Genomic DNA, 7,275 nt, shown 5'->3' on the forward strand with positions numbered 1-7,275 from the left:
ACCCAAACCTTTCGGATTGAAGCTTCAAAGTCGGAACGTCGAAAAATTCGGTTTCAATCCCAGCAATACAAGATTATTGGAGATACACTTTATCGCCGGGGGGCAGACTTAGTTTTTCGACGTTGCTTAACTCACGAAGAGGCTGAGAGGGTTTTGAATGATTGTCACTCTGGAGCATGTGGCGGTCATATGTCTGGGTATGCCACAGCTCAGAAGGTGTTGCGCGCTGGCTATTTCTGGCCGTCTATGTTTAAAGATTGTATCATTGCAGTCCGGAATTGCCACAACTGTCAAGTGTTTGATCGCAAGATGCGCACACCACCTGCTCCTCTCCACCCTATAATTTCCGTTGGTCCATTCGCCAAATGGGGTATCGATTTTATTACTTGTAACCCTCACTCGGCCGGGGGGCATGCGTATATCATCCTCGCGGTTGATTATTTTACTAAATGGGCCGAGGCGATGCCTACATTCGACGCAAGCGGCAAAACAGCTGCAATTTTCGTATTCAATCATATTATAACTAGGTTTGGTGTCCCACAAGCAATCATCACTGACCATGGGAGCCATTTTCGAAACATCATGATGACTGAGCTTACAAGCCAGCTTGGTTTGCGCAACGATAGCTCTACTCCTTATTATCCGCAAGCCAACGGTTTGGTTGAGTCTATCAACAAAGTTCTGGTTATCATGATCCGACGAACCATTGGTATTCATCGGTCGAATTGGCACAACATGTTATTTTCAGCGCTTTGGGCATACCGAACCTCAGTGAAAACTTCAACAGGGTTCACTCCTTTCCAGCTAGTTTATGGCTTGGAAGCTGTGTTACCCATTGAATGCGAAATCCCATCACTTCAAATGGCTGTCGAATTACTTCCAACTACTTCCGAAGAGGAGAAGCGTTTATTATACTTAGCTAAATTAGATGAGACTCGACGTGACGCTGCATTGGCAATCGAGACTCATGCGAAGCGAATGAAAGCTCAGTATGATAGAAATGTGACCCCTCGAAGTTTTTCGGAGGGAGACCTAGTGCTATTATATGATCAAGCTAACGATAAGCTAGGTGCTGGAAAATTCGTTCCTATGTGGCATGGACCCTACATTGTAAAGCGAAAGCTAGCAAAAGGGGCTTATGAGCTGGTAGATTTTGATGGGGACTCTTTGGGTAAACCCAGAAATGGACTTTACCTAAAGAGGTATTATGCTTAAATGGTGGGTATGGAGAATTTTTAGTTAGGTTAGGTTTTCTTTCTAGCTAGTATGTTTGTTAGTTTAGTTAGTGTGCTTAGCTTAGAGAGTGTGTTTTTCATCGTTATTCTGGCTTATCTTGGTTTTACTCTTGATATTGCAGATGTCGACGCCTCTCCAAACATACATTGGATTTGCTGATGGTGCTTGTCGTAGTACACAGAATATCTCTTCCGCAGCTTGGGTTATCGATTCGCCCTCTGACGAGTTAGTTTCTATGCATGGGGTAAGCCTCGGTCAAACGACGAACAACATTGCAGAATACAGTGCAGTGGTTGAATTATTATCTGAATCTATTTCATTTGGAATTCGACGTTTGATAGTGAGGTTAGATTCTGAACTTGTTGTATTACAGCTTAATAGAGTATATGCCATTAGAAATCCTGTGTTATTAAGGTTGTTTTTGAGAGTGCGTCTCTTGGAACGTGAATTTGATTACATTGAATATCAACATATTCCAAGGTCTTTAAATACATTAGCAGATGCAATTGCTTCTCGAATGTTGGACAGACATTTACGATAATCATGCAAGTAAATTTAAAAACATTTCATCACATATGTTAAACAAGATAAGCCGGTAATAATGATATATATATAGATAGGAGTGTGTCAAAACATATACATTGTCTTCGATCATAGGTTGAAAAACACCTTATGATCGGCAAAATGATAAGTACAAAAAGCCAAAAATGTCATATGTGTCTACAAAAGTGACTAGCCAATCACTGGTGGTGTTCTCTATACGAGACCACTGCCCGCGCTACCCTACACAAGAACCTCCTAAAAGGTCCTGGGACTGCGACCACATAGCGCTGAAGTCGAATAGGAATATCATCTATGGCGGTCTCTGGTATATCCGCCGTCAGACGCTCTAGATCCTGTTCCAGCTCGGCCAAGGTCTCTGCGGCCGCATCCTGTGGGGCTGGTGCTGGTACAGCTGGTACTCTCCTCTCAAAAGGCCGGAGGTTGGCTGGACGCTGTGGACCAACATCTGCATTTTGAAAATTTGTACTGTCAGTTTTGAGACGATATATATAAAAAACAAAAAAAAAATAGATAAATTTAAAACTTGTGAAAAATAAAGTACCTCTGTCGTCCCATTGTTCTCCCTGTGGAAGAACCATGTCCGGATCACCTCGAAAATCTACTCCGGCATACGGAAAGTCCTGAATAGCAAAGACCTGGTCCTCTAACCAGTGAAAATAACCATCAGGGAATCGAACAACTGCCGCGCCCTCGTCAGGATGCCGGGCCATCACCGTAACCCATCGTATCAACTTTGGCTCTCGAGGACCCAAGATATCAACAGTGAGTTGCTGAGGGATCAGCATCGAAACTCTGTCTAAGGCAAAGCTCACAACTAGAGGCCCATATCCAAAGGTCTTCAGTTCTCCGTTCTTTGCCCTAGTCAGTTGGCCCTTCATATTGGCCGACACAGCATCGCACCAGTTGAAGATGGTGCCTCGGAAACAGTCAATCGCCATCCGCATTTGGGACCCGGTGGCAATATGTAAAGCGGCTGCACCGCAAATTCTGGTAACCGTGAAAGCTATAACCTTGAGTTCACGCCGAGAGATGTATTTGATTTCTACGCCTTTCGCATGGTTTTGATTGGGTATGCACCAGTCTGCCCGGAGACTAGCAAGGGATTGGCCACCCGGCCTAGTCCCGGCTAGATTGAGTTGCTCGCCTCTATTTGGCAAGCCAGTGAGAAAGTATATGTCAGAGGGCTCTATCTCGAGCTGATGCCCTCCGATGTAAAAGCATTGCTCATGAATGTTCCATCTCTCAACCAGCCACTCCAAGAATCTCACCTGAGCCCTCATGCCAGGTATGGCCCAGTATTTATATAGTCCGCATGCTTTTAGGGAATCAATGGAAGGTTGGTGATTAATTGCGGCTAAATCAACGTCCTCGTGCTCTCTTTCTCTCCAATCCAACATGGTGAGTGCCCTACACACCAAGAAACAAAGATTAGAATTAATTTGGGAGAATTTAAATGGTTGTTTTTGGGGTTTGGGGTTTCAAATTCCGCCCTTCGCGGGGGACGCACCCCGCGTTTAGGACACAGAGCGCCGGGACGCAGCTGGCCTGAAGGTGGGCTGCGTACCCCGACCTTTTTCCTGTGTGGGAAAAGGTCGGGGGACGCAGGTCACCCTTAGGGCACCTGCGTACCCCGCAGAGCGGATTTTAAAACCTAAAACCCCCCAAAAACCAAAACTAAAACCTAAAACAAAATTTTAATCGGATGAAATTGAAGAGGAGGATGTTGTGAAATACCTGGAAGAGACGGCGTTCGATTCTGACGGTCGGATTCTCCGTAATGACCACGGGAAGTTTCTTGCCAAAAGCCCTTTTCTCAACCTCAACAGTAAAATGGTAAAAATAACATGGTAAAAAGTCTTTTTATAGGTTTTTTGGATGAATGAATGCTAGGTTTGTTCATTTTTCACCATGGAAGGATATTTTTCAATGTATTTTTGCCTATCTTAAACAGGTATGAGTAATGTGTCGTTTTTGTGCAGGACAAAGGGATTTAGAGGGAAAATTGTCATTTTTCACGAACCAAAATATCAGAGTCATCTTTTAAGCCCTTTTCTGACTCCTAAAATATGAAAAGATTGCCGAGCGTTTCTTTTACACTCGTTAAAACAGAATTAAAAGACGGTCCCCTTATAGCCCTTTTCTGACCGTAAAAACAGGAAAAGGTTGCCGGGTTTTTGTCGTTTCAAACTCGATACTGGAAATAAAACGACGTGTCCTTGATCGCTTTTTACTTTTCAGGTCAGTGGCACTAATTATGAAAGTACTCCTTGGTCGCAAGATCAAGCGGTTCCCCCAGGTATTATTTTATACTTTTTCGGGCTTGAGGGACACAAATCTACGAAAAAGTTCAACTTGGAGTCTTCTTAAGTTTTTCAGACTCTCTAAAATTGAAAAACGCCGAGTTTCTCCTATACTGGGCTTGTTAAACATTTCACAGTAAAGGACCTGTTCAATTACAAACAGGAACGAACCACTCCTTCCTAGGGTTCGAATCAAAACTAGGTTGAACTCATCCGAAGGATGAGCTTATAACCAAGCATATGTTATCCTCCTCAAGCTTGTTAAAAATAAAGAGGTACTTGCCAGAAATGGTGGGGGAAAAGAGAGAAGAATGAGCCTATTTGTTATCTGTTGTCTCAGAAGAAACTTTATTACCACTCTTGGACACGACACTTTTCATTCACCTGGGTTGGGAAATCCTTTACCTCACAGTTGATCAAACCACTTTGAAAGACTTCAGCTGGGTTCCGGGGATTAACTTTGAGTCATTCATCACCAAGCCATCTGTCGTGTCGTTATGTGTTCAAGAGGTCTGCAAACAAAACTTTCATCTGCAAAATACTTGTCATCCATTTGACCATCCCTGAGTCAGTCCTTACAGCAACATTTCTTCAACTTGAACAATGATTTCGTGTTGTGGGCTTGCCTACAACGGGTCGCTTTCTATCGACATCAACACATTATCTAGAGAGATGACTTAGAAATCGTCAGTACCTTGAAGTCTGCATGCATCAATGGCAGGTTTCTCGCCTTTGACGTCAGTTTACATCATTGACTTTCGATCGAAGGATTCCGTGAAATGTTCGACATCAACTCATTTATTCACATCTCATGGATTGTACTGGGTACTTTGAGAACCATTGACATTACTGGTGGTCTCTCTCACACTTGTTAACAGTTTACATCATCGACTGGTAATCAAGTGGTTTCTACCATGTTCGACATCAACCCATTTAATCGCATGGCTAGAATCATACCAATTCGAGAAGTAGAAATGAAGACCCTGGATCTAGTTTCCACCATCCAGGCTGCGAGGAGTTTTGTATTCATTATCTAAGTAGACTAATCATAAGCAGATGGCTGCGCCCATACTGTGTCTACAAAAGTCTATGATTATGATGTACTACAAGATCATTCCTATATCAGAGTAGTTAGTCTGTTAGTTAAAGTTTTGATCTGAGTATGGGAATGCCTACCTCAGTGATGATATAATCTTATACATGTATTTTGTGTTGAAAGTTGCAGGTTCTGACCAGGCTCTCCACGAGATAATCCTTGAAATGATAAAGCGCTTCACCCTTCCTAGATAATACAAAACCCTAATCTATTACAGGCTTCGCACTTTAGGGGGCAATCTGTTACACTAAAAAATGTCACCATGGCTATATACAGTTAGTATGGCTCTATCAACAGTCATGCTATCCTCTTAGGCAAGTCTTATGCCTCTGCTCTCCATGTCAAACTCCAAAAAGAGAGAAAGTCTTTATAAATGTATTTATCTCTGGGTACGCAGGTTCTCTCAACCTTACCTACGGGTACGCACCCAATGTTCACAAAAGCTGCGTACTTGTACGCTCTGTATGTAAAGGGGCAGGTGCGTCCCCCTGTAAAGGTCAAAATGCGCAAGTTTCATCTTTAAAAAGTTACTTGTGGTCATTTCTAGGGCATTCTAGAAGGTTGTTCGACGTGTATTGAGCGCCTCCAGATGGTTCATGTACCCCTACCAAAGAGGAACTTATCCCATCAATGAGGGAGCTATCCCATCCAAAGAGGGGATTATCCCATTGATGGTGGACCTGATTAACTTCCTCTTGAGCACTATAAATACAGGCATTGGGCCAGAAGGAGGAGAGGTTGGAAGCTATACATTTCTAAGGGTAGATGCTGCTGGAATTAGGACTCCCATTTAGAAGCTTGTGAGGAGAGATTGCCATCTTTGCTTATTCTATTTGGAAGTGGGTGAGCTTTGTCAAAGTAAAGGAGAACTCTTGATGGACCCTGGGAGGAACTTGCACAACACCAAGGCTCAGGTTGTAATTGTTCCTTTTGTTTCCTATTAATGCAAATGAGTCCATTCTTCTCAATAACTTGTTATTTATGAGTTGTTTCATGTACTCCTTGGTCTATGTGTTAAATATGTTTTATTCTATGAGATTATCAAGTGCTATTTAATCGTTTGATTGTTAGTGGATGCAGGTTTCAAAGTGAAGGAGGAGCTCATCCGGATCAGCGGAGCTGGACTGCTACAACAGCGTTGGACTACAGGTAGGATCTAAACACTTGATTTCTTATATAGTAAATGCATGTTTAGAGAAGGATTGCTCTTATTTGTCTTGTTTGTCACTAGAGAGTCTTAGGCTCCTAGGGAGGTTGGTTGTGTCCGCACTATCGACTCTTTCCGCCTGACACCCCATCAAGTTGATCCTCAACTTTCACATTGGTTACAAACATGGCTGTCTTGAGCTCTGTCTCTCAAGCTTGTTGAAGTAACTTGGAAAATAATAGATATACTTTTCTCTCAGAACAAAACCTCTCACACCATGTTAAATTATCCTAAAACCAACTATCTAAGCAAATAGATATAATCTATTTGGAATTATTAACTCTTGCATTTAGTGGAAAATGAGAAATGCAATCACACATAATGCACAATTATTTTTGCTCTGCTAGATTAGTTCATCATTTAAAGCAAGAAAAACAATCACATAATGCACAATTATTTCATGCTCTTATAGACCAATTCATCATTCAAAATATCTTTAGAACTTTTAGAAGAGCTCTCTTACATGGAAAATGGCTCTGAGAAATTAACAAACAAATAATAAACCTAAATTTTTTAGTTTGCACAAAAATCAAGGCATATCTACACGAAATGCGTGGTCTATGCTGCAATTTGTTCGACCTACTCTGCAATCCGTACGACTACACAAATCCGTACAAATGACTGTACATCCTCCTCTGCTGGGTTGTACGATTACAATTCTGCTTGCTACTGATTGAATGTCTTCTTTTTGCTGAACTACTGCTAAAACTCCTTGCTAATGGCTGAAAATCAAACCTTTGATTTTTTTCTTCACTCATGTGACTTGTGAAATGAATGCTCTTTGTGTGTCTTTGTCATTTGCCCCCTCTTTTTTTTTTTATATCTTTTCTATTATGAATTTGACATAAGCCAAATAACTAATCTTCAATGGT

Source organism: Pinus tabuliformis, chromosome 5_2, assembly GCF_031772625.1.
Source record: "Pinus tabuliformis cultivar Carrire ecotype Pingquan chromosome 5_2, CPIR1, whole genome shotgun sequence".
NCBI lineage: Eukaryota > Viridiplantae > Streptophyta > Pinopsida > Pinales > Pinaceae > Pinus > Pinus tabuliformis.